Source organism: Lissotriton helveticus, chromosome 6, assembly GCF_964261635.1.
Source record: "Lissotriton helveticus chromosome 6, aLisHel1.1, whole genome shotgun sequence".
Lineage (NCBI taxonomy): Eukaryota > Metazoa > Chordata > Amphibia > Caudata > Salamandridae > Lissotriton > Lissotriton helveticus.
The window spans coordinates 1,606,042,161-1,606,069,460 of NC_136067.1; positions in this window are offsets into that span (position 1 = coordinate 1,606,042,161).

The window sequence follows — 27,300 nt, forward strand, 5'->3', positions numbered from 1 at the left end:
CTGGCAATTACAGGCCTATCAACCTCATTGACACAATCCAAAAGGTGGTTGGGAGGATGACCCTAAATAAAATATTGGATTGGGTGGAAGAAAACAATATATTGTCCACCTTCCAAGCGGGCTTCCGTAAATTTACCAGCACAATTGACCAGGTCTTCCGATTTACGCTACTCCATTGGAAGACAGTGCTTTTGGGCAAGGGCAGTATTTATGCGGCATTCGTGGACTTACATGCCGCTTTCGATCTTGTCCCACGTTCCAAGTTATGGACTGTTTTAAAAAAACTGGGTATGCCAGATGAAATCCTGACCCTGGTCATGAGGCTCCACGAGGACAATTATGCAAAAATCCAGTGGGGTGGCCAGGGGAATGTCACTTCTGAATTTCCAGTCGAACGTGGACTGCGCCAAGGCTGCGCAATGGCCCCTACACTCTTCTCGTTGTATGTCAATGGAGTGGTGGGCCGCATGACATCAGTAAACACAGATGCACCTAAGTTGGCAGGGGTCAGGACGCCAATGCTATTGTTTGCGGACGACATTGTATCCAAAACACAAAGTGCTCTACAACGCGCTCTGGCAGTGTTCGAGGAATTCTGTTTTGACCACGGCTTGGAGGTTAATGTGGCTAAATCTAAGCTCATGGCATTCAACCCACACTCGAACTTTAGAGGGAAGTTCTATATGAGTGGGCAAGCTCCTGAAAGGGTCAATGATTTTGTGTACCTGGGTATGCATATAGAAAAAGGTAGCAAATGGGATAAACACATAAGTATGGCTGCCCTAAAACACCGCCAAGTCTCGGGGGTCTTGAACCTGGAACACAGTAAGTCGTCAACCAAGCCAATTAAGGCAGTGCTCCAGGTCCATGAAGCAAAAGCTCTGAGCTCAGCGCTTAACGGCGCCGAGCTGTGGGGCTTTGAAAAACTGACTCCGCTATTTCTCTCTGAAAATAGATTTCTGAGGAATGTCACTGGTCTTCCACAGAGTACCCCATTGAACCCATTAAGGTACGATTTGAGAAGAAGGGCTGTTGCAGATATAGCGAGGCTACGCCCTGTTCTGTACTGGAGAAGAATTTGGACTACGCCGGAGCTCCCACATTATGCTGAAGGCCTCATGGACGTCATTAATCTGGACGTCTTCCATAAGATTGGCTGGCTAAAAAAACGGAGACCCTGACGGGAATGGGTATGCGAGAGCTCTGGGAAGACCCGATGGCAGCTTTGTTTCCATCAAAACAGATATTAAAAGAGATCTATTGGGAACGGGTGGCGTTCCGTGTTTGGAGTAACGCAGATTCCTCTGGAATCACGGGGTGTTTTTTAGAGGCAAAAGTTACTCCCAAATTGGAACCATCCTGGGATTCCATCACTAAACCCGGTGATAGGAAGCTCTACTTCCAGCTTAGAGCTGGATCTTTGCCACTAAAATCCTTCACTGGAAGGTGGGCTGGAGCAAGTGTGGACACTTGCCCGGCTTGCCAGAGACACTCAGAAACAGTTGCCCATTTTATGTTCGTTTGCCCTGCCTATGAAGTCCCAGACGAGTTTGGCTAATCCCAATGTGTAGAACCATGGGTACAAAAAGCAGTGCAGTAGCACTAAGAATAATATGCACCAGCACTTTGCCATTAATTTCGACGGTGGTAGCCAAATATCTGAGGTGGGCTTGGGCTATAAGGCTGAAGCCCTTGCTGTGATCTTTTTGTTTTCTTTAGGCTGCGAGCGAAGCTGGAAATAGGCTCCAAGGGTGAATTTTACACTAATGCTTTTTAATTGTACCTTGACGGTTTTTACATTTCTTATTTTTACATTTCTTATTGTGTACAATGTATTTTTATCATGATCTTTTAGAATGTATACATTAATCAGTTTTATCATGTTTTAATGTGCAGTCCAGGAGACAATTATTCTTTTCTACTGTGTGCTTTTATGAGTGTAGGTCGAATAAAGCTGAAATTGAATTGAATTGAATAGAATTGAATAGAATTGAATTGAATTGAATTGACATCATCCAGTGAATGTTTTTTTTTCTGAAAATGAAATGTTTTATATATGTATATCTCAAGGTCGATGGAAGAATAAATAGGTATATAAGTGTCTAAATGGATGATATTTATTTTGTAAAATTGATTGTACAACTGACTGATCAAGTGTTTCTTAGCAAATACATGGGTTAGTGAACAATGTTTAAATATTTAAATATCTGTGTCAGTCTCTCACTTTGTGTATAAGTGGCTGCATGGGTTGTGAGTAGCTACATGAGTGTCTATATAGGTTATTAGTTGTTTCTTTGATTATCAATATGAGTGTCTGTATGGTTCGATGGGGGTATTATGTAGTGCATAGATTCATGAATGAGTGACTCACTGTTTGTATGTGTTGAAGACAGCATGTGTGCAGGACTGTATAGGTGGATAAGAGTGTGTATGGGTGTGTTAGTGAGTGAATGACTGTCTCAATAGTGTCTTTATGAGTAACTACATGTGTTTTAAACTAGGATATGTGAGTATTGGTGTATTTAAGTGAGTATATGTGAGAGTGAGAGTTTGGAAGACTTCCTGTAAAAATTAGTATGTGTTTCTATAAGTGATTGCTTAAGAGACTAAGGGGCATGTTATCAAGGACCGGTGTTAAAATTAGTGTTGTTTTATCGGCAGGAAACTGCCGATAAAACGGCGATAATGGGTTTGATAATACGCCCTTGTTAATTCCCATAGAAGCCCTTATTAACATCAGAACATGGGCTTCTATGGGAATTAACAAGGGAGTATTATCAAGCCCATTATCGCCGTTTTATCGGGAGTTTCCTGCCGATAAAACAGCGATAATTTTAACATCGCTCCTTGATAATATGCCCCTAAGTATGTGTAAGTGTCTGTAGAAGTAAGTGTGGTGGTGTGTGTATAACTGTATATGCAAGTAAATGGATGTTTGATACTTTGTTTGCATGTGTGACTATGTATGTGAGTAACTGTGGATGAGTGTCGGTGTGTAACAGAATGTATAGGTGTATAAGTACATATAATGGGTGAGTACATGTATGAGTGACTGTATAGGACTGTTGGTGAAGGAGTGGATGTGTGTGTAAATCTTGGAATTACTGAATGGGCGTGTTGTAAGTGGTATTGGTATGTCCATTGTTTTTAAAATGTTAGCTTCTATTTTTGAGTGTGTGTATCAAGGTTATATTAGGCTGAGAGGAGGGGTGCCACTCTTTCACAAGGATTATGTCATCAGTGATGTCATTTGAGATGTCATCAGTGATGTCATGAGTGATATCACTGACAATGTCATGAGTGATGTAATATGTGACGTCATCAGCAGTGCATTGCGGGCGCGCGAGTTATAGTTAGCTGAACTAACTATAACGGGGGAATTTCTATGGTTTTGTACGAGTGAAATGTCCAGCTAACTATAACGCCCTGAAACCCATGGTTTTTTCAGTTAATTTCTAAGGTTTTTTAAATGCTAATTCCTAACTATAACGTGTCTGAAACCTATGGTTTTTTCAGTGAAATTGAAGGTTTTTTTAAAAGATAATTCCTAACTATAACGCCCTTGAAACCTATGTTTTTTTTCAGTAAATTTAAAAGGTTTTTTAAATGCTAATTTCTAACTGTAACGTGCCTGAAACCTATGTTTTTTTAAGTGAACTTCTAAGGATTTTTAAATGCTAGTTTCTAACTATCCCGACAGAGGTAGGACATGTGAAGAAAGAAGAAAAAAATGCACAGAAAGAAGAAAAAGAAATGCAGAAAGAAGCAACAGAAGTCCTCACACACGAAGAAAAGTGCAGGAAGAAGGAAGACGTGCAGAAAGAATAAACAGAGGAGCAGAAAGAGGCCTTGTTGAAAAATCATCCTGTACCCTCAACTTTTTCAGATGGGTACTGGTAGTAACTAACTCTGACTAACCAGTCCTAGAGGCAGTGCTATGCTAAAAGACACTTAGAATACAGTGTAAACACCTACATAGACTAGGGAACACTATGCGTTGGGGTACCCCTGTGATTACCATGGCCTCCTCTGTAAGACCCTAGTACATAATAGGACAGGGTTATTAAAACTACCTCTCAAAACGTGCCACAGGGTCTGTTTGCACACTGGTGAAGGGAGGGGGGCCTGAGGTAACATATGTGCAAACACACCCAATGGCTGTTTTAATTTGGGGGATAAAGTCCCCCTGAATCCTGAGTGTCCCTTGCGTCCAACTAGCCCACCAGGTACCTCTAGTAAGTGCCACAGAGCTGCATTGCAGAGAGGTATAAAAAGGGGCACGGCCTGGACCATCTCTCTGCAATGCAGTGCAGTGGTGCTTACTGGAAGCACCTGGTGGGCTAGTTAGTCCCCCAGGGGCACTCAGGATTGAAGGGGAATTATTTCCCCAACTTAAAATGCGCCACAGAGTGTGTTTGCACACGTTCCCTCAGGTCCCGTCCCCTCCCTTCCCCACTGTGTAAATGCGCCCAGTGGCCGTTTTAAGTTGGGAGATTAAGTCCCCTTGAATCCTGAGGGTCCCTAGGGTCCAACTAGCCCACTAGGTACCTCCAGTAAGCTCCGCAGATCTGCGTTGCAGAGAGGTGTAAAAAGGGGCACGGCCTAGACCACCTCTCTGCAACCCAGTGCAGTGGCGCTTACTGGAAGCACCTGGTGGGCTAGTTAGCCCCTAGTGGCCCTCAGGATTGAAGGGGAATTATTTACCCAATTTAAAACGTGCTGCAGGGCGTGTTTGCACACGTCACCTCAGGCCCCGTCCCCTCCCTTCCCCCACTGTGTAAACACAGCCTGTGGCTGTTTTAAATTGGGAGATTAAGTCCCCTTGAATCCTGAGGGTCCCAAGGGTCAAACTAGCCTACTAGGTACCTCCAGTAAGCGCCGTTGCAGAGAGGTGTAAAAAGGGGCACAGCCTGGACCACCTCTCTGCAACGCAGCGTGGTGGCGCTTACTGGAAGCACCTGGTGGGCTTGTTGGCCCCCAAGGGCCCTCAGGATTGAATAGGAATAATTTCCCCAACTTAAAAAGTGCCACAGGGCGTGTTTGCACATGTCACCTCAGGCCCCGTTCCCTCCCTTCCCCCACTGTGTAAACACACCCTGTGGCGATTTTAAGTTGGGAGATTAAGTTCCCTTGAATCCTGAGGGTCCCTAGGGTAAAATTAGCCCACTAGGTACCTCCAGTATGCGCTGTTGCAGAGAGGTGTAAAAAGGGGCACAGCCTGGACCACCTCTCTGCAACGCAGCGCAGTGGCACTTACTGGAAGCACCTGGAGGGCTTGTTGGCCCCAGGGGCCCTCAGGATTGAAGAGGAATTATTTCCCCAACTGAAAACGTGCCACAGGGTGTGTTTGCACATGTCACCTCAGGCCCCGTCCCCTCCCTTCACCACTGTGTAAACACGCCCTGTGGCCTTTTTAAGTTGGGAGATTAAGTCCCCTTGAATCCTGAGGGTCCCTGGGGTCCAACTAGCCCACTAGGTACCTCCAGTAAGCACCACAAAGCTGCGTTGCAGAGAGGTGTAAAAAGGGAGGTGGCCTCTGAACACCTCTCTGTAACCCAGCTCCCTGGCTCATACTGGGGGTACCTGGTGAGCTAGTTGGCACTCAGGGACCCTCAGTATTGAAGGGGGATTAATTCCCCAACTTACAACTCATCAGGGGGTGCGTTTACACAATGGTGAAGGAAGGGAGCGGGCCTGAGGTGACATGTCTGCAAACACACCCTAGTAGCCCACCAGGTACCTCCAGTATGCACCAGAGAGCTGGGTTACAGGGAGATGTTCAGAGGCCACGCCCCTTTTTACAACACTCTTCAACACAGCTCCGTGGTGCTTACTGGAGATACCTGGTGGGATAGTTCGCCCCCAGGGACCCTTAGGATTAAAAAGGAATTAATTCCCCAACTTAAAACCCGCCACAGGGTGTGTTTGCACACATGTCACCTCAGGCCCCGCCCCTCCCTCCACCACTGTTAAAATGCATCTCATGGCGAGTTTTAAGTTGGGGGATTAACTCCCCTTGAATCCTGAGGGTCCCTGTGGTGGAACTAGCCTACCAGGTACCTCCATTAAGCGCCAAAGAGCTGCGTTGCAGAGAGGTGTAAAACGGGGCGTGACCTCTGAACACCTCTATGCAATGCAGTTCCGTCGTGCATACTAGGGGTTTCTGGTGGGCTAGTTGGCCCCCAGAGACCCTCACTATTCAAGGGGAATTAGTTCCGCTTTGCAAACGCGCTTGGGGGCGTGTTTGCAAAGTGTTGCAGGAAGGGGGGGCCTCCGGCGCGATGCCAGTCTTTTTAAAAGAAAACAATTTAAGAAGAGGGGCTTTGTGGCCCCCCTTCTTTTCCTAATTTATTGGCCCTGGGGACCCCATCCCCCAGGAACTGACCCCTAACTTTTTTTTTTTTTAATAATTGGAAGGGGGCACATGGCCACCATCCAGAGGCCATAATCGGCCACTGGGACCCCATCCCCCGGGGCATTGCCATTTTTAAAATGTTATTTTATTATTGGAGGGGGGCTGTGTGTCCCAGGCACCCCTGGACACTGCAGGAGCCGGCCCTGGGGGGTGGTGGTCCCCAGGGCCATTGAGGGCTCCAGGAGGGGGGCCGCGTGCCCCCGTCCCACCATTTACAAAGCCCCGGGGGGTGGTGGTCACTGGGGCTTAGGTATCCTTCACAGACCCCCCAATTTTAATATTTAGAGCCCCGGGGACGTGGCGGTCCCCGGGTTGTGTGGAGGGGTTCAAGCCCCCCACTCAGGTTTTTTTATTTAAAAAAAAATACAAGCCCCGGGGGTGTCAGTCCCCGGGGCTGCAGGGGGCCCGTGAGCCCCCCGTAATTATTTTAGAAAAGCCCCGGGGTAGCGGTCCCCGGGAATTGGGGGGCTTATGAACCCCCGCCCATTTAATTTATAAGCCCAGGGGGTGGTGGTACCCAGTGGTTGGGGGGTCATGAGCCCCCCAAATATTTTTGAAAAGCCCCGGGGTGGTGGTCCCCGGGGCTGAGGGGCCCCTTTGGGCCCCCCTTTACAATATAAAGATTTCCCCTGGTACTTGGCCCACCCGGGGGCTAAATATTAACGAAGCATCTGGGCATACCCTTCCCACATAGGGCGAACAGCAAAACACACAAGATGATAGATGGAATGTTGCACATTGACAAAACATTCACCCCCAGTCACAGATCTGGGATTAATCCATTGTTATTTTGCTCACCACTCCACCCCAGTTCAGACATGGCTATATGCAAATCAGTATTGACCCTGTGCCTCATGGGACCAGTCCAGCCAGAACTGCCAAGCCATGTCTTCCCTGGACCTGAATCAAGCATCCTAGGACCTTGTGGGACCCCCTGAGCAGGCCTAGGGGTTCAGGGTGTTTCTACCCTGCCCCCTTTTCGTGTTTTGCACATCTGTTTTTCTCTTTTCTTGTGCCTCGGTTCTACCGAGGCACAAGATGGCTGCGAACACTTCCTGGTTTGGAGTGTTGACAGCCAATTAGCATGAAGCTCGTGATCGGGAGGGTGCGTGGATCCTGCGCGCCTCTAGATATATAATTTTTTTACATTTTGATTTTCTCAGCAACTACTAAATGGATTTAAACCATTTAACAAATTTGGTGTAATTCCGTTCAGCAGTTCGGGCTGTAGCAGCGTCTAAAGTTTCCTACGGTAAATTGCATGGGGAAAACATGTTTTGGGACCCCCCCTTTTTTTTCTGACCCTGATTGCCGAATCACCCCGAAACGTTCAAGATAGGAACGTACCAGAGCGCCCCACGAGTTTTGATAATTTCATGAAGATTCAGCCATCTGCGCCAAAGTTATTGGGAATAGAATGTTGCTATTTTCCTATGGTAACTAGGGCCTAACTATAACTACTTACCAGTAGGTAATATATATATATCATCAAGGAATACATCGCACTCCTTAGGTCTCCTTCTCTTAAATTCAGTTTTATTTAGCACAATTATCACCATGGCCACCACCAACGTTTCGACCAAGAAATGGTCTTGTTCACTGTCTTGTGACTCCACCTTCTATGTCCACTATTTATAGTTTGGCCATATTAGCCGGTTATGAGGCATTATGGGACTTGCAGTGTTTGGTTGCTTTTCAGTGTTTCTTTCATTTCCTTTTTTTGAAAATGTTTCTGTAGGGCAGTGGTTCCCAAACTTTTTTGACCCGTGGCTCCCTTGACCTAATTGGCAGTTGGCCGTGGCGCCTCACCATTTTTTTCACCATTCTGTGAGTCTGTTGCACAGCAGCTGGGCCGGCTTTAGCACTGGTGGCGCCCAGTGCGGCAATGTTTTTTGGCGTCCCCCTCCAAATGACCACCTCCGCCATGGATTCCCTCCCTACTTCCCTTTAACAGTCTCCATAACCACTCTCTCTCAGATGCATTTAATACATTTTATAGCGTTACTCATAAAAGTGAAGGCAGGGTTGGCTCTAGGGCGGTGCGACCGGTGCCACCGCAGCGGGTGATGACTTCGCCCAGGGACATAAAAACACCTGCTGCCCCATTCCTGGCCTCTAGCAGTGTTCAGGCAGCAATTAAAATGTCAATAAAGGTCCGGTAATTAATGTTCTCCTAGGCGAGATCAGAGTTTTGTCTAATATAGAAGTTTTGACTCCAGGAAGTTGTTATTCTTGGTTAGGTAGTGCAGAGAGTTGATATGCCTGCTGCACAGAACATGTACCGTGCAGATCACAAAGTGAATGTAACGTAAACAGGTCCTTGAGTTACTGTGTTTGTCAAAGACTTTCTTTTGTTAGTTGCAGTTTACAGTGAGCTAATATCTGTCATCAAAGAACTGCTGGTAGACTTCAAGGTATAGATTAGAACATGTGGGTTTTCCCCCCAGACTTTCATTGTTCTAATGTTGCGAAAAGGGTTCACTTGTGTACAAATCTGTTCTTGTCTTTAAAGAGCCCCAATCCATTATGTTACATTTTAAATTCAGAGTTTGTGCTTCTCCAGACCAAGTACTCTTCAACTATACTGCCTACCAATATGGATGACATGTGAATTCACCCCTTGTTATCCTTTGTCTTATGTAACATGTCCTATACACTGATTTGCACACCTATGATTGATAGTCTCACAAGAGTCCAGGTTTTAAACGTGCTGCACTCCCACAACAGCACTGAGAGCTTCCAGATGGCTAAGTCTAGCTGTATTTCACTGTTGCTAACAGACCGACAATTTATTTCTTCTTAACTCGAACATGCCACCCTCATGACGCCTTGACCTCCCCACGTGCAACCCCCTTAATGTGGATAGGAATATCTATGTAATTGCGTGTGTCCATATACACTGTGAATTACATACTCTATGACATGTCATTCTAATGAGCTGCTTTTAATTGAACAAGGAGCTTGCTTATGTGTTTCCTTCTTCGAAAGAACACATTTAAAGGTAGTCATTTCCATAAAGGCTTCAGACAGTGTCAATATGGATGCCCTCTGTACTGTCGAAGTTGTTGTTTACCATCGATTCCCGAGCGCTTAGAGGCCTGTAGGTGATTGAGCGCGCTACAAATCAAATATAACAATAACAAATATATAACAATATGGAAAAAGGTTGGCAAGACCTGGAGCGATGCTAAGCGGTGACCTGTTCTGCCGCACAAAACCTTTTAATAAACAAACCTGTAGGTAGGAGATACCCTATGTAACATTGTCTAGCTTCACTTCATTAAAGAAGGATACAGGCCCTCCCTTGCCATGCCAAGGTGTGCCCCCACAAAACCCAGCTGCAGTAGCTGTCCTAATATCAATCAGAGCTATGCAGGGGCCTTATACATGCATAAACTTCGGAACCATATATACTGCAATAATGGATATTAACACTTTGGCCTTGGCTTGGCTTATATTTTATGTCTGATTTCTAACGTGCTCTGTTTTTACAGTAAAAATAATGCTGGTGATACGTGTGTAAATGTTCAACCTTCATTTTACACCCGTATCACCAGCATTATGTTTACTGTAAAAACGGAGCACGATAGAAATCAGACATAAAACATAAGCAAAGTCAAGGCCTTCCTCTCGCTGAGAGAATGCCTTGGCTTGGCTTATATGTTATGTCTGATTTCGAACGTGCTCTGTTTTTACAGTAAAAATAATGCTGGTGATACTTGTGTAAATGCCCAACCTTCATTTTACACCTGTATCACCAGCATTATGTTTACTGTAAAAACGGAGCACGTTAGAAATCAGACATAAAACATAAGCAAAGTCAAGGCCATCCTCTCGCTGAGAGAAGGCCTTGGCTTGGCTTATATTTTATATCAGATTTCTAACGTGCGCCATTTTTACAGTAAAAATAATGCTGGTGATACTGGTGTAAATGCCCAAACTTCGTTTTACACACATATCACCAGCATTATGTTTACTGTAAAAACAGAGCACGTTAGAAATCAGAGATGCACGTATAGCGGAAGTGCGCTCTTGGGATTTGCAGGAGGGACATATTTTGGCTGCAAAAAAATGAGGCTTCACTTTTCCACATAGTGGTCGTGGCGCCCCTGGCTCCTCATTACGGCACACGGGGTGCCGCGGCGCACAGTTTGGGAACCACGGCTGTAGGGGATTGCTTTCTGCTGTTCCGATGCACCATTTATTTGTTTCATTACATTGTTTTCATTATTTTCAGTTCATTTTCATGAATTCATTGCACCACTTTCATCTCTTTCAGTTAGCTCTTTTTTCCGTGAGGATTTTTGGCTAGGTGGTCTATCTTCCCCAGTTTGTCTGGAGTTGTTTATGATGGTTGCCAGCTATTCTATCAGGGTAATTGGAGTAGTCTCACTTTCTTGTTTATTGAGCTTAGTACTCGCTTTTCGCTCCTGTCTCTGTTATCTCACGCTTTCGAGTTGTAGCGGGCTTAGTGCCCATATCACTTGATTTAGTTCTATTGGTGATGTCTTCTAATTGTTGTGATGTTTTTCATAGATGAATATGTAATTCTTCATCCCCGTTCAGGCTGAGGGGAAACTTTGTCTTGAATATGATGATTAAACGGGATTCCAGTCTTCTACGCTTGAGAGTTTGGTTACCACCTCTTTCATTTTTTTTTTTTAAACAATTTATTGAGAATAAAGAAAGAACATTGGACATTTTCAAGGTTACATTGCACTTATCAATCATACATAAATAATGTGAAGACATGTGGTGGACACAGTATATGCTCGCAAGAGAAAACAAGTATCATAATCGGCATGTCTCAGCAACAAAGCCCCACAATCCTAGATATTCTCGTCTCCTTTCCCTTAACCATCCGAATCTGTATCACTTTGCAACTGGGGTGGTTCACAAATGTGTCCCCTATATTCATTCCAGGCTACCCAAATTGCCCCCCACTTTCGCGGACATTTCCTATTCAAATATACTGTCCTTTCAGCAACCATTGATGAGTCTAAATCCGTGCTCCAGTCTCTGAGCGCCGGAGACACAGGGGATCCCCAGGCCTTGGCCACATTCCGTTTAGCGTACATAATACCCAATGTAGCCCAAGCCTGCAGAGGGTTACTGAGGTCATTCGGTTCCCAAATGTTCAGTAGGCACCGTCGCAGCTCAGGGAGCATCGAAACTTGCAACACTTGGGATATAGTTCTCATTACCTGGGTCCAATAACTAGCAATCACAGGGCACTCCCAAATAGTATGATAGAACGTCCCCTCTTCTCCGCAGCCTCTCAGGCAATATCGGTGTGTGGCTCTTCCTATCCTATGTAATGTGACCCTAGTGTAATATACTCTGTATAAGACTTTCAATTGTACCAGTCTGAGTCGTGATGATATAACAACCTCCTGAGACGAGGAAAGTGCGGTTTGCCAGTCCGAATTATCGAGGTCACCCAGTTCTATAGTCCAGGCGGTTTTAAGTCTGTCCATGGGGTCAGGCATGTTGTTAATTAGCTTACGATAAACCAATGAGGTCGCCTTGTTAAGCATATGTTCCGTCAGCAGTCTATCCTCCAAAGGAGTGGATTCAGGTAGCTGTCCCTCTGCCGGTAGCACCGATCGCAGGGCATGAGTGATTTGCAGATAGCAGAAACGTTCCGCTTCCACCAAGCTGAATTGGGCCGCTAGTTGGCCAAAAGTAAGGATTTTGCCCCGTCTGTAAATGTCTCCAATCGTCGAAATTCCTATGCAGTCCCAGGCCTCAAATCCCTTGCTATTACAAAGACGGCCGAGGCGTCCGACGCCCAAAGTGGTGTCATCTGCGTGATCTTGTTCTGACATTTGAGACGTGCTGATGCCATGTGCCAGAGCTTCAATGTGTGGGCCGTAGGGCCTATCAGGGTTGCTACACTCCGGAGATCATAGAGCGCGGTCAACACTCCTCCAGCCCCTAGGTCATATCTGTCCGCCTTAAACGCGGGCTCTGTCTGTGGTGCGTGGAGCCAGTGATTTACGTTTTTAAGTTGTGACGCCCAATAATACAACTGGACATCTGGAAGCGCGATGCCCCCATCAAACCACCCTCTTACCAACTTTAGTCAGGAGATACGTGGAGGTTTATCCCCACAGAGTAGGCCAGAGACTAATGCGTTGATGGACTGAAAATATTTCGGAGGCACCAGAAACGGGGCATTTTCTAGGATATAAAGAAATCTCGGTAATGTCATCATTTTAAATAGAGCGGCTTTTCCTAACAGGGTCAGCGGTAGGGTGTGCCAATGCCTCACATCCATGCGGAGTCGCTCAAGTGGTGGCAGCAAATTATGATGATAGAAGATCTCTTGATTCGGTGTCACCCATACCCCCAAATACTTGAAGGGTCCGGCAGTAACCCTCAGGGGGCAGTCGTTCGGGAGGATAGGTGGGGGCCCATTGAGGACGAATAACACCGACTTGGCCCAATTGATGGTGTATCCCGTGGCCCTCCCAAAGATCTTACATATGTCAAGGAGAACCATGAGAGAACGCCTGGGGCGAGTCAAATAGAGAAGAATATCATCAGCATATAATGATATGCGGTCCTCCCACGATTCAGTCCAGTTAAGAACTTTTATCATGGGGTCCCACCATATCCATGCTGCCAATGGTTCCAAAATTAATGCAAAAAGCAGAGGCGACAGGGGACATCCCTGACGCATACCACGACCCAGCCGGAAATCCCTGGAAATATGGCCGTTGGCCACTACATGTGCAAGTGGATTCGTATAGAGGAGTTTGATCCATGCGCAAAACTTTGGCCGAAAGCCTAGATGTCGCAGGACCGCAAATAAATATGGCCATTCGACCCTGTCGAAGGCCATACGCGCGTCTAATGACAAGATCTCAGCCGGTTCTGATATGGCTGGGATCTGCGCCATGACCGCATGAATTCTTCTTATATTTAAAGCAGTGCTCCTGTTTGGCATGAATCCAGATTGATCCGGATGCACCAGCGTCTCCAAATGTGGTGTTAGTCGCGCAGCAATCATTTTGGCCAATATTTTTGCCTCCGCGTTCAATAGCGAAATAGGGTGGTATGACGTACATTCGTCTGGGGATTTACCGGGCTTTGGTATAGCTATGATTGTTGCAGTCCGTTGATCTCTAGGTAATTCCCCCACGGTCAAGCTGTCGTTAAACATTTGCAACAGATGTGGGGCTATATGATCTGAGACGCGCTTATATAGTTCTATTGGAATTCCATTTGGCCCCCCAGTCTTACCCGACTGCAAGGAGTGGATAGCACCCACGACCTCCTCCACAGTGAAGTCCGACTCCAAAAGGTCAGCATCTGCGTTTGAAATGGAGGGCATTTGGATATCTTTAATATAAGTCTGTGCCTCCTCAGAATACATCTCCGAAGAGGACGTGTATACCTCCTCAAAGTAATCAGCCAAAGTGTTTATTATATTTGTGAGGGAAGTATGTACCATACCGTCGGTGGAGCGAAGCTGTGCTATCGTTCTCTGGGCCCTGTCTTTATTTTCGAGCCATGCTAGTAGTCTCCCCGCCTTATCGCCCACCTCGTACACTATATGTTAAGTGCGCGTGAGCCTTTGTCTGACCTGCACTCGCTGATACTCCGTGAATTCCTCCTGTTTAAGGCGTAATTGTCGCTTAGCCCCCTCAGTAGGATCTTGAGCATGTTTGGTCTGCAAATTGCCTAAGTCTCGGTCTAATGTAGCCAGGTCTTCCTGCACAGTCCGCTTATAACCTGTTATGGAGGCTATCGCCTGGCCTCTTAGCACCGTTTTGTATGCTTCCCATAGGACCCCAGGGGAGTCCACGGTAGCGACATTCTCTTGGAAGTAGCATTTCGTGGTCGCGACTAGGTCCCGTCTGATTTTGGAAATCTGTAAATAATGGGGCGGGATTGGGAAAATTCGCCTCCGGGTTTTTACATGAGAGGTGTATACCATGAGAAGCGGGGAGTGATCTGATATACCCCTTGGGCCTATGTTTACATCTAATATGTGTGGCAAAATGTCAGTAGAAACGAAGAAATGGTCAATACGAGAGAGACTATTGTGTACCCCTGAATAAAAGGTGTAGCCACGCTCCCCGGGGTGCCTGAACCTCCACCCATCCGTAAGACCCATAGCTTCTACATAGCCCTTCAGCCTCGCCTTATTCATCCCTTTCGTCCTGTTGGGGTGGCGGTCAAGACCTTCATCGAGAACCGCATTAAAGTCTCCGCCCAATATAAGCTCGCCCTCCGGGAGCGTGAGCAGAAATGCACTGAGGGCGGGGAGAGGTACTGAGTGTAAGGCAGGGGGAACGTATACCGGTACCACATTAAATCTCTTCCCCTCCCATAAACAGGAGATAGCTGCAAATTGCCCTCGTGCATCTTTCCACACTGTTGCACTATCACGTGAGAATTCTTACGCTTCAAGATTCCCACCCCCCTGGAAGCGGAGGAGAACTCAGAGTGTATCACCGTTGTGTAACCCCATCGATCCAAAGCCTTACATGTCAACCCCACCAAATGCGTTTCTTGAAGTAGTACCAATGCTGGGGCCACCCTACGTACATATTGCAACCCCAAACCCCTTTTGATTTTGTCCCCCAAACCACGCACAATTCCAGGTAAGCAGGGTCAGGGGGGGTACCGGGGCCACAATCGGGGCATCTTCATTTGTTATCACATCAGCCAAGACCACGTCCGCCATCATTACTGAAACATCCTTGAAAGCTCAGCAGCAGTCCACCCATGCAGTCACTGATATCCTTGAAATACAGTCCAAAACTAAAGCACCAAACAAAGTGCAACCAACCCTCCCCCCCTTGAACATTGCAATCTGAATTTGTACACAATCACTACAGTCGTTACCACCAATAACTCTGTGCCAACTCACCCCTGGAACATCCCCTTGACTCCCCTCCACCCCCCTCCCTGCTCCCCTGCCTGTGGACCACAAATTGCCCACCCCCCAACCCGGCAGAGTGCCTTTGTGTCCCCCACCCGTACTAACTGCGTAGAGGCGAAACGTTCCCTCCCTTCCCGCGGCATAATTATCTAATATAAGGTCGTAACAGTGCAGCCTGCAATCAAGAATATTTGCCTATGGAAAATCGTCACAACATGTCTAAGTAAATACAGTAAACCATATTATAGACCCGGAATCACTAAAGTCAGACACCTACTCCCAATGACACCCCTCTCAAGCCGCCCGTCCCCCCTAATACTTGCAAGTGTCCATCAGGGTCAGTCCTTCTTTAGGTCTCTTGTGCCTCTCACTCCTGTTCCGAGAGGCCGCTTGCCCCCACGTCATCTCCCATCGCTGTTGACTCTGGTTTATCTCCAGGTCCCCGCTCCGGTGCGCCACGGCGTCCACCAGGTTTGCCTCCAACTTTAGTCCATCCATCCAGCTCGTCCCAGGTTGCCTCAGGTGTGTCGAAAAACCAAGATTTACCGTCCCTTTCGACTCTCAATTTCGTTGGAAAAAGCATCGCGTACTTGATGTCTCCTCCTCACAGTTCTGGTTTCACTGCCTGGAAGCTGCGTCGCTGCGCCTGGACCCGAGCCGTGAAATCCGGAAAGAAGGAGACCTCGTACTTGTCGATCTTAAGTGGGGGGCCCGCTCTGGCAGTTTGTAGAATATTGTCACGGTCACGAAAGTTAAAGACTCTGGCAATAATTGGTCTGGGAGGTGCCCCGACATTAGGCCTCCCGCCCGGTACTCTATGGGCTCGTTCTATGGAGAAATATGCAGACAATGTCTTGGGCTTCAAATGTTTCGTAATTAGCTCCTCCACATAGAGGTCAGCCGCCGGCCCCTCCATTTTCTCCAGAACCCCGAGAATCCTGACGTTGTTGCGATGGGCCCTCCCTTCATAGTCGTCGAGCTGCTGTGTCATACGAGCCTGTCTTTTTTCCATGTCCGACATCTGCCGTTGGAGCTCGGAAGTATCTTCCTGGAGTGCCGCCGTCACCACCTTGAGCTCTCGCACTTTTTCATTTGTTTGCTTAAAATTGGCACGAAGTAGTGAAACTTCTGTCGTTACAGAGTCCATAGACGTGCGCATTTCCCCTATGGGTGCCAGGACATCATGGAGCGTGGGCTCCTTTGGTTGGGGAGACGACCCTTTCGCGCCGTCTTTTTCAGTTCTTGGTGAGTCAACTTTGTCTCCACCCACGCATGCTTGGACAGTCTCGCCTGGGCGTTATTTTTGGAGCTCCTGCTTCCTGACGCCATTTTCCCCCCACAGCAAAAGGCGCGGCAAGGAAAATGCGTCAGTGTTTTGGCACCTTTACCCAGAACCGGAGCAATTGATATATGTCCTGCCCCACGCCCAACAGATCACCGATGGGTACACCTCACACCCCGGATCCTTTAATGGCCGGACGCAGCCACCAGCACCGCACAGTCAATTGAGGAGGGAGGGGTGGGGGGGGGTCAAGCAATCTTCAGTCCAGCAGTCCTTCCGGAACCGCCCTGATCAAGGCGGGGAGGGAAAGGGCGACACAAGGGTCCTGACCACCGTCCAACGGGCCCTCAGAGGTCCCCCAATGTCGCAATAAGCCCCAGACTCTGCCAGGGCATCGTCGTCTAAAGCGCCATCCAGGTGTGGATGGAGCGCCTCCAAAGGCCACCAGAGGGTCCCAGGCCTCCCAAGCTCCGCCGTGTGCTCTGCAGGCCGCAGCGGGTCAGCGTGTCACGTGCCGCCTCTCCCCCCCGCTGCAGCGGTGCCGCGCCGTCGCCTCTATGGCCGCCTGAAGGTGGGCCTCAAAGCCGGGGCCTAAAGTTACTCTCGGGTCCGGGCCATCGCCACCACCACGACCGGCTATGGTGGGCAGGTTGTCGCCCCTCCAATCTCACCGCCGAGCCCTCGCAGCGTCCCCAGGGCCCAGGCCCCCCTCCTCGTCTCACCCGGTGGAAGGGGGAAGGTCGTCAGCAGTTCGCCAAAGGTAAAGCAGGATTGCGCTGTTCTCAGCGCATCGGAGCCGCCATCTTGCGCTGTCTGGGTGTCCCCGTGGCCGAGTGCCTGATCGTCAGTGTAACGGCTCCTGCCGCGCCGGAAAGCCACTCCGCAGCCTCCGCGAGGGTGTCCACCGTTCCAATGGGCACCGCGGGAGGGCTTTTGTCCGGGTCCGCAGGCTGCAGGACGGTTTAGTGCCGCAGGTCGGGAAGAGCCCATTCAAGCTGCGGCCATCTCACACCGCCGCTTAGCCACGCCCCTACCTCTTTCATTTTTTTGAACCGTCATTAAACCCCCCTAAAAAAAAAAGGTGAACGCGTATGTGGAGTGAGATGGCTTACAAATAAAGGAAATCATGAAATCCCCAGGCGAGTGCTGCATTTTCCTTGTTTTTGGTGAACAATAAAATTTCAAGGCCAGTCCAGCCTTGACGTATGCACCAGCTGTAAAGTGTGCCGTTCGTTTGTGAACTGTGTTGTTGGAAAAAAACCATATATATTAATGTGTATGTGTATATATATTCACTGAAAAAACCATAGGTTTTACAGACGTTATAGTTAGCTGGACATTTGACTTGTGTGCCCGCAATGCACTGCTGATGACGTCACATATTACATCACTCATGGCATGGTCAGTGACATCACTGATGACATCACTGATGATATCTCAAATAACGTGCCTGAAACCTATGTTTTTTTCAGTACATTTCTAAGGTGTTTCTAAATGCTAATTCCTAACTATAATGTCTGTAAATCCTATGGTTTTTTCAGTGAAGTTCAAAGGTTTTTTAAATGTTAATTTCATATTTTAATATTAATAAAACCTATATTTTGTTAATTGTTTTTTAATATTTTGCAACAAAAATTATGTAATGTTTTATATCTTTCCCCCGAAAATATGTATATCATTTAAAAATTATTTTTTTAGAAAACTACAGTCCTGTACCAGTAGTCTACCAAGCTCGATCAGCACGCGAATACTATCCACCACATTTAAATGGTGTGCATTTCATATCCGACAGGTTTGTGGCACCGCGTCCAGTGTAACAACATATACGAGTATGCACTACCAAGCCGCGCGTTACGTCATGTATGTATGGGGTCACGCCAGCTGCGCGTTGCGTATGCGATGAGTGCACGCTGCCACTTCATAGATGTACGGTGTCACACCGTTTACGCCATTACCTCATTTTTTTTGTCTCAATACTATATCTAAATAACTTTAAAGTGTATATGAGAACAAGCGATAATCAAAAATAGTTATAATATAGTAAATACATTTTCTCAAAATCACGCCAGGTGCGGTCTCCTTGCGCGCTGGCTGCGTGATTGCCATGTGACCATAAAAAAAGCATTTCATTAGTTCCTAACATTTCACATTTTAACAGATGGAAAACGCCACCCATTTTAGTCAATCTCTGTACTGCATTTGATGTGACACACCTCTTCTGCTTAGAGAGATTTTTTCTAAACTTTTTGCTATGTATACATAAATTACACTACACACAACATGCACCCATCATCTTCATCAATATTCATACTTTGTAAAGTAGCCTTCCACCTGTGGAAGAGGTGTGGCGCCACGGCCAGGGCGACTGACGCTGGAATCTGGGGACCACGGTTCGATCCCCGGCTCCGGCGGCAGGTTAGCCCAGCACCATGTGACTCTGGGCAATAGCTCGCTTAATCTTCCCGACGGCCCCCAGCGCCTAGAGACCTTTACGGGTGATTGTGTGCTTTACAAATGTGGACTTTACTTTACCTGTGATAGCCATACACCTAAAAGTTACATAACTGAAGTTTTCTCCACTATCAGAGGTAACATGTTTGCATACACTGTCCACAGCACAATGTAATGTGGTACGGTCCAGGGGCAGTATCATGCATAAATAATGAACACAATGACACAGATAGATAGTGAAAGTGGGTATGCGCAAGTGCGCTCAACACCTTTTTATTACCAGGGTCACATATCCAGTGACATCTGTGCTGGATGCGTGTGGGGTGAGTGTAAAGCAGCCCTCAGGGAATGGTTGCTGCTAGCATCAACTACAACAGTAATCATTGGATCACACACAGAGATTCAATATTGAAAAAATCGATAATTTGTGCTGCAGTAAGGTAGGGACAGTAGATGTGAAATAATACAGAAAAAATTCTATCGTAAAGAACCGCAACTTGTTGCATATTGAGACAGAATCAATAGAACTGAAATAATACACAAAAAGATGATATCATAAACGCTCCATCAGTTCTAGTGCACTCACATAACTACACCAAAAGCAGTCAGCATGTGCACAGCCAGAGATGATACGTGCTGCAGGCGGGCCGTACTAGGAGCAATACCTGATGCCATCAACACTGCATCATCTGCAATAGCGACTTGATCTCAATTGTGAACACTGCTGTCTGCAGTGTAGGCTAGACAGAGCGGTCAGCAAAGGCCCACAGCCAAGTGGCATTGACTTGAGCTCCACAGTTTGCAATACGCGAAGCAACAAAGAAGCATGTGCGGAGCCTGCAATGATGCGTATGAGTGGTGCAGACAGAGCGCACTGGAGCAATGTCTTTTCCTACAGGACTGCGTCATCTACAATAGCGACTCAATCTCAAATGTGAACACTGCTGTCTGCAGTATTGGTCGGAGAGAGTGTTCAGCTAGGGCCCACAGCCACGTCGCATTGACTTGAGTTCCACAGTTTTCAATCTGCGAAGCCACAAAGACCGTGTGCGGAGCCTGCAATGATGCGTATGAGTGGTGCAGATAGAGCGCACTAGAGCAATGTATTTTGCTACAGAACTGCGTCATCCACAATAGCGACTCAATCTGAATTGTGAACACTGCTGTCTGCAGTGTTAATTGAAGGCAGTACTCACACACACAACCATGAATACTTTTTCTCACTGCCTCTTCATAAAATACAACATAAATTACAGAAAACTCTGCAATAAATAAATTTTAAAAAATCGAATTGCGATTTCATCTGTCCACAGTCTACATTATTCACTGATACTTTTGACTTGCAAGATGAATTTGGTCACTTTACTAAACCTATAACTCATCTAAAAAAAGTTCTTCAAGCACGTATACTAACACAATATTGTGTATATTTCAATAGATGTTGTAGTTACTTGACAACTGGATTCTGTAATTAAACAATTACCACTCGATCTAAATTGTGAACCCTTCTAACCGCAGTGTAGGCCAGAGGCAGTGGTCATTAACGCCTCACAGCCATGTACCGTTGGATTCGAAAGCACGGAGTTGGTTGCACCTGTTTGGAGGGGGTACACAGAAATCAACACAGATTTTAACTTATGACATCCTCAATCATAGAATCAAGACCCTGTTTCACTGTTCGTACCTGCTGTACCGCAGTGTACTCCACCGACTGTTGTCAACCAAGCACGATAATCATGTGCAGCAGTTAGCTACCAAAGCACAGAGTCTGTTGCACCTCAACAGAGGCAGTTCTATGAAAACCAAGCAGAAAGTAATATCGGACATCTTCCATTGTGGGATCAAGACATCTTTCCAATGTTGGGACCTAGAGTTGGTTGCACCTGGTCGGAGTTGGTACACAGAAATAATCACAGACTTTAACTTCTGTCATCCTCAATCATAGAATCAAACCCCGTTTCAGTGTTCGGACCTGCTGTACCGCGGTGTAGTCCAGCAACTACAGTCAACCAAGCCCAATAATCCTGTACAGCAGTTAGCTACGGAATCACAGTGTGTGATGCACCTCAACGGAGGGAGTTCTATCAAAACCAAGCTGCAGATAATATCGTCCATTGTGGGATCAAGACACCGTTCCACTGTTGGGACCTAGAGTTGTTTGCACCTGGTCAAAGGGAGTACCATCATCTTTACTCTCAGATGCAGTTCTAACATCGTCCATTGTGGGATCAAGACACCATTCCACTGTTGGGACCTAGAGTTGGTTGCACCTGGTCGAAGGGAGTACCTTCATCTCTACTCTCAGATGCAGTTCTAACATCGTCCCTTGTGGGATCAAGACACTGTTCCACTGTTGGGACCTAGAGTTGGTTGCACCTGATCGGAGGGGGTACACAGACATCATCACAGACTTTAACTTCTGACATCCTCAATCATTTAATCAAGACCCCGTTTCACTGTTCAGACCTGCTGTACTGTGGTGTAGTCCAGCGACTATAGTCAACAAAGATCAATAATCCTGTACAGCAGTTAGCTACAGAATCACAGTGTGTGATGCACCTCAGCGGAGGGAGTTCTATCAAAACCAAGCTGCAGATAATATCGGACATCGTCCATTGTGGGATCAAGACACTGTTGGGACCTAGAGTTGGTTGCACCTGATCGTAGGGGGAACACAGAAATCAACACAGACTTTAACTTCTGACATTCTCAATCATAGAATCAAGACCCCCGTTTCACTGTTCAGACCTGCTGTACCGCGGTGTACTGCACCAACTGGTGTCAACCAAGCACAATAATCATGTGCAGCAATTAGGTACGGAAGCACAGAGTCTGATGCACCACAATGGAGGGAGTTCTGTAAAACCAAGCAGCAAGTAATATTGGACATCCTTCATTGTGGGATCAAGACTCCGTTTCACTTTTGGGACCTAGAGTTGGTTGCACCTGGTTGAAGGAAGTACCCTCATCTCCACTCTCAGATACAGTTCGAGCATTGTCCACTATGGTATCAAAACACCGTTCCACTGTGGGTACCTGTTGGACTACTGTGTTAGTAGTATACAGAGCACTCCACGCTGACCGGCCTAATGCTGGGCACTGTGTGCCTGTGTCGCAGTAGCCAGTGTTAATCTCAGGAGCCTTCCGAGCTCGCAGACCTCGGCCCAGGAGCTTCCGCTGGCACGTGGTGGGCCCTCTTTAATATACGGCGGTGTCAAAAAGTGAACTGTGTAACATATGTGGGTCGCTGTGGCCATGACCGTTTTTGGATACCAGCACGCTGAGAGCCTCATTCACGCAGCCACCTTCGCTCATGGCGTCCGCCTCATGGTGGTGTAACTTGCGCAGACCTGGCAGACACGTTCATCATTCTGGAACAAAACCACACCAAGAGAAACAGGACTCTTCTTCATACCCCTATGCTAGCCTTGTGTACGCCAAGCCAGCCCACTACGCTAAATATTTTGGGGAGGAGGCACGTACGTGCTACCTTTCCGTAATCTTCCCTACTGACTGTACTATCATGGTTGCGTCCACTGTCAACTTCACTCAATAGACCATCAGTGTATGTTGACATGTACATGTCTGTGCACTGCCTACCCAAGTCTGTCTGGCACATCCCCTCAACACTTTGCATTGTATACTTTTATAATCAAGAATTACTTGCCACCTTCGCACATACTTTGCTCCCATCTCTCCCAGTATTCTGTATTGTGTGGCAGAGGTACCATGCCATGTTTGGTTTGTATACATGGCTAGCCACGGTTCCCACAGTACGTAGTGTTGTTGTGTATACTAGGTGTACATGTTGTTTGTCATGTTGTATGTGATTATATAAAGTAGCACGTTTATTCACGAGCAATGGTTTCTCCCATTTACATATCGCTGTCTTAAAGAGCATACAGAAGTTTTTGTCACAGGTAAAAAGTACGACCATACTGGCAGTCATTCATTACTATCCAAGAATGTCCAACTAAACGGCGCTTCTAAGCTTACAGCCCCCAATCTTGCGTCCTTTCTTAAAAGGACGCCAACTCCCACAATCAGACCAACATCCACACAGCTTTCTAACAGCAATCATCTGCTTCTCAATAACATGCACTCCTACAGAATGTTAGCTGGCATACCGTATGTCCTTACTGTTTCAAACCGAGTAACTTCCTGTGTCAATGTCTATTCCCACCCACATAAACTATCTCCCAAACTTCAACTTGGCCTTCAATCCCTACTTTGAAAACAGATTTCATTAAACAAACCAAACTGAAAGTGCTTTTGTTCACAACAAAAGTGTCCCTCACTTCTGCAAAAGAAATGCATCGACTGCAGATACCACAAACTTCAAGTAAAATACACTCCCTTTTAAATACGAACCTCCCATTACACTTTGTGAATTGTTACACAATTTTCAACACATCTCACACTCAAGGTATGTCACACGTTTTTAACACCGTCTCCTCTGGGCTTCTCATACGCTTTCAAACTGTTTTTCTTTTAATACCAGACTTCATTAATTCGATCCTCTCTGGAATAACAGGAACAGTGCCCATAATTCTCATTCTGTTTACAGCCATCCTACTACTAATTTTGCTTGTAAAAAATGGCTGCGCTCTCTGTGGTAACAACCATGTCTGACAGAATACGCCTCTACGCGAAGCTACATCAATACTGTAAAAAAATGGAAAAACTTTTCGTCTGCCTGCCTCTATCTATTATCGGAGCCAGCTACAACATAACATTTATTTACACATATGCAATCTGCGTACAACCATCTTTTTATTGCAAACTTGCCCATTCAACTGGTGAATGGATCTATACCTTGCCAACATCCCAACAACCGCTCCTGATATCCTGCAGATAGTGCATTATCTTGGAAACCATGAACTTGATTGTTCAGGCAGTGAAGCAATGGCGAATGCAATGCAAAAAGGTATTGTGGCGGAATGGGATTTCTGCGCAGCCGAGCAAGATCTCCTGCAACGTGCAAACTTTCACAACATCGCAGATTGCCTGCCAATTCAAATTGCCACTTCAACATTTGAGGAACATTACTTTTCCTTTCTAGGATATGAATTGTATCACTTCGCTTTTCTCACACGATGGCAACAAAAGCCTTTTGGAACATTACGCATCTCAAGCCGCTGAAGAACTTCTGGACTGGAATCTTCAAGACTTGTAAGAAACTCACGTTATTCTTGGATGGATTTTTTCCATCTTTTTCGACTTTTTCCTTACATTTTTTTTAATACACTTCAATTTTACTACTTTCATATAATAACTTTCTAAGTATACTCAGACATTTGAACTCTGTCTTCATTACTGCCCCTTATGTCTCCACTCTAACCAGGGATCGGTGATGTATGGCCCATACAAATACGCAGTTTACTAAATTAGCCTAAACCCAACACCCATTTAGAAACCACCTCTATTCTTTGTACACACGTCTCTCTGCCTGCCTCTTATCCACAAAGCCCTTTCACACAAATTTACCCAGCCTCTGCTCACAACCTGGCGATCAAAATGAAAAAAAGACAACATTGTTTAGGAACTGGTTGGCACAGTTGGGTAATCGTATCCTACCTTTATTTTCATTATATAATTTAGTCATTCATCTCTAATAGCTATTGTTTATGTCACATAGAACTGTAACATGTATTGTGGAATTCACTGATGCAGGAGCTTCGGTTTGAATACAGCAGAAGCGGTTGGAGTTTGCCTCAGCTGGATGCCTTAGCCCTCTGCACAAGAATGTTTTTCAGCTGTAGACAATAATGTATGGTTTGACCAGAAAGGTACTGAATGTGCTTCTCAGAAACAAAATGTTTGTGTTCCTCCTCAAAGTTCCGATGTTGGTAGAACTATTACCAATGCTCACACGCACCAGATTGAATCTACTGTACAAGAGATAGCTGACTGTTCTACTGTTGATAAATTTCTGTTGGAAAAAATGGAGAACCAGGTTACCTAAGAAGTTTGATCATCACATTTTACAATTTGTTTGTGTTTTTTTCTTAAAGGATACATGTGGTAATCGTATCCTACCTGTATTTCCATTATAAAATGTAGACTCATTAAAGTGTAATAGGTATTGTTTATGTCACATGGAACTCTAACATGAAATGTGGAGTTCACTGATGCAGGAGCTTACGTTTGAATACAGCAGAAGCGGTTCAAGTTTGCATCAGCTGGATGCCCTAAATCTTGCACCAATGGGGCAATTTAAAGACACTTTCTATATACCTTCCAAACTCCATCACTTTATTACACACAGCCACTTTCTTAGACACACCTCATTTCACCATTTGTCTTTTGTGGCACTGCAACATTCTGCATTATATTCTTCATGATTATTTCTTTATTCCTGCTTGCTAAAATACTGCATTAGAGTCTTCAGACCGGTAGGGGTGAGTAATTCGCTTCCCACTCCCTGTATAGTATAAACACATACTAACACTACTTACACAGGTATGCTACAGCGGCCAGTATCCTACAGCGCCCACAGCACATCACTTTACAGCAATCAGCTCACGACTTAGACTCACAGTTTCATCCCTGAGGCTTCAGAGTGGTACAAGTGAGTAGTTTGCTTCCCACTCCCGCTGTAGTCTAAATGCATACTAACACCACCTGCACAGCTATGCTACAGCGGCCAGTATTCTACAGCACCCAGAGCATATCAGTTTACAGCACTCAGCTCACAGTTTGGGCTTACGGTTTCATCCCTGAGTTTACCGGTACCTCATCTCAGCACCATCTCACTGTAGGCAAACAGCACTTTCACATCATTAAGAGTAAATACTTTGCTTCGGCCAGTATGCTACAGCGCCAACAGCACATCAGTTTACAGCACTCAGCTCACAGTTTAGGTGCATGCTTTCATCCCCGAGTTTACCGGCACCTCAACTCACCACCATTTCACTCTAAGCAAAACACCACTTTCACACCCGTAAGGGTAAATACTTCACTTCACACTCCCTCTATAGCACACCCTAACCACCCTACAGAGCTCACAGTGCTCCAACCCTCCTCTTTCCTCCTCTTTTTGCCGTTTGTTCGCCTTACTCGCTTCAACTGAATCACAAAATGGCGGCCAACTCTTCCTAGTTGCAACCGCTCGCAGCCAATAAGCAACAAGCTTGTGCTCATAAAGCCTCAGCCAATTAGATGGCAGAATTCCCAAATATCGATATCTGTAAATCTCAATATTTCTCTAAAACTACTGAACGAATTTACACCAAATAGAGCGTGCTTTCTAGACCAAGACCCTTCTCCCTACCAAATTTAGGGTAATTCCATTCACCCGTTCGACCTATAGCCTTGTCTAAAGTTTCCTATGGAAATTAACATGGAGAAAACATATTCTGTGACCCCCTTTTTTCTCAGCCCCATCTTGACGAATCACCCCCAAACTTTCAAGTAGGTAGTTGTAGTTAGGACCTATTATCCATAGGAAAATCGCAACATTCTATTCCCAATAACTTTGGCTCCGGTTGACGAATCTTCGCAAACTTTTCAAAACTCATGGCTCGCTCCGGTCCGCTCCTATCTTGAAAGTTTCGGGGAGATTCGTCAAGGGGGGGGCCGAGTAAAAAGGGGTCCCCAAAACATGTTTTTCCCATGCAATTTCCCATAGGAAACTTTAGACAGGGCTACAGCCCGAACTGCTAAACGGAATTACACCAAATTTGGCAAAAAGGTAGCCCTTGGTTCAGAAAGATCCCTTTTTTTGTTAAATGGTGTAAATCCATCCAGTAGCTGCTGAGAAAATCAAAATTAAAAAAGTTTCAATATCTATGGCCGTGCAGGATCCGCGCACCCTCCCGATCACAAGCTTTATGCTAATTGGCTGTCAACACTCCAAACCAGGAAGTGTTGGCAGCCATCTTGTGCCTCGGTAGAACCGAGGCACAAGAAATCAGTAAAACAAATGCGCAAAACACGAAAAGGGGGCAGGGTAGAAAAACCCTGATCCCCTAGACCTGCTTAGGGGGGTCCCACAAGGACCCCCAGGGCCCAAAAATGTATTTATTTATTGTTTAAATGTCAAAATCCACGGATACTGCCGCAAGAAAGAAACGAAGCACGGGCTCACGCGCTTCGTTACTATTTAGCCCCCGGGTGGGCCAAGTCCTGGGGGCAATATTTTTGTTGTAATGGGGGGCCTCCCAAGCCCCAGGGACTGCCACCCCCGGGGCCTTATGAAAATAATTGTGGGGGGCTCACAGCCCCCCCAGCATCGAGGACCACCACCCCCAGGGC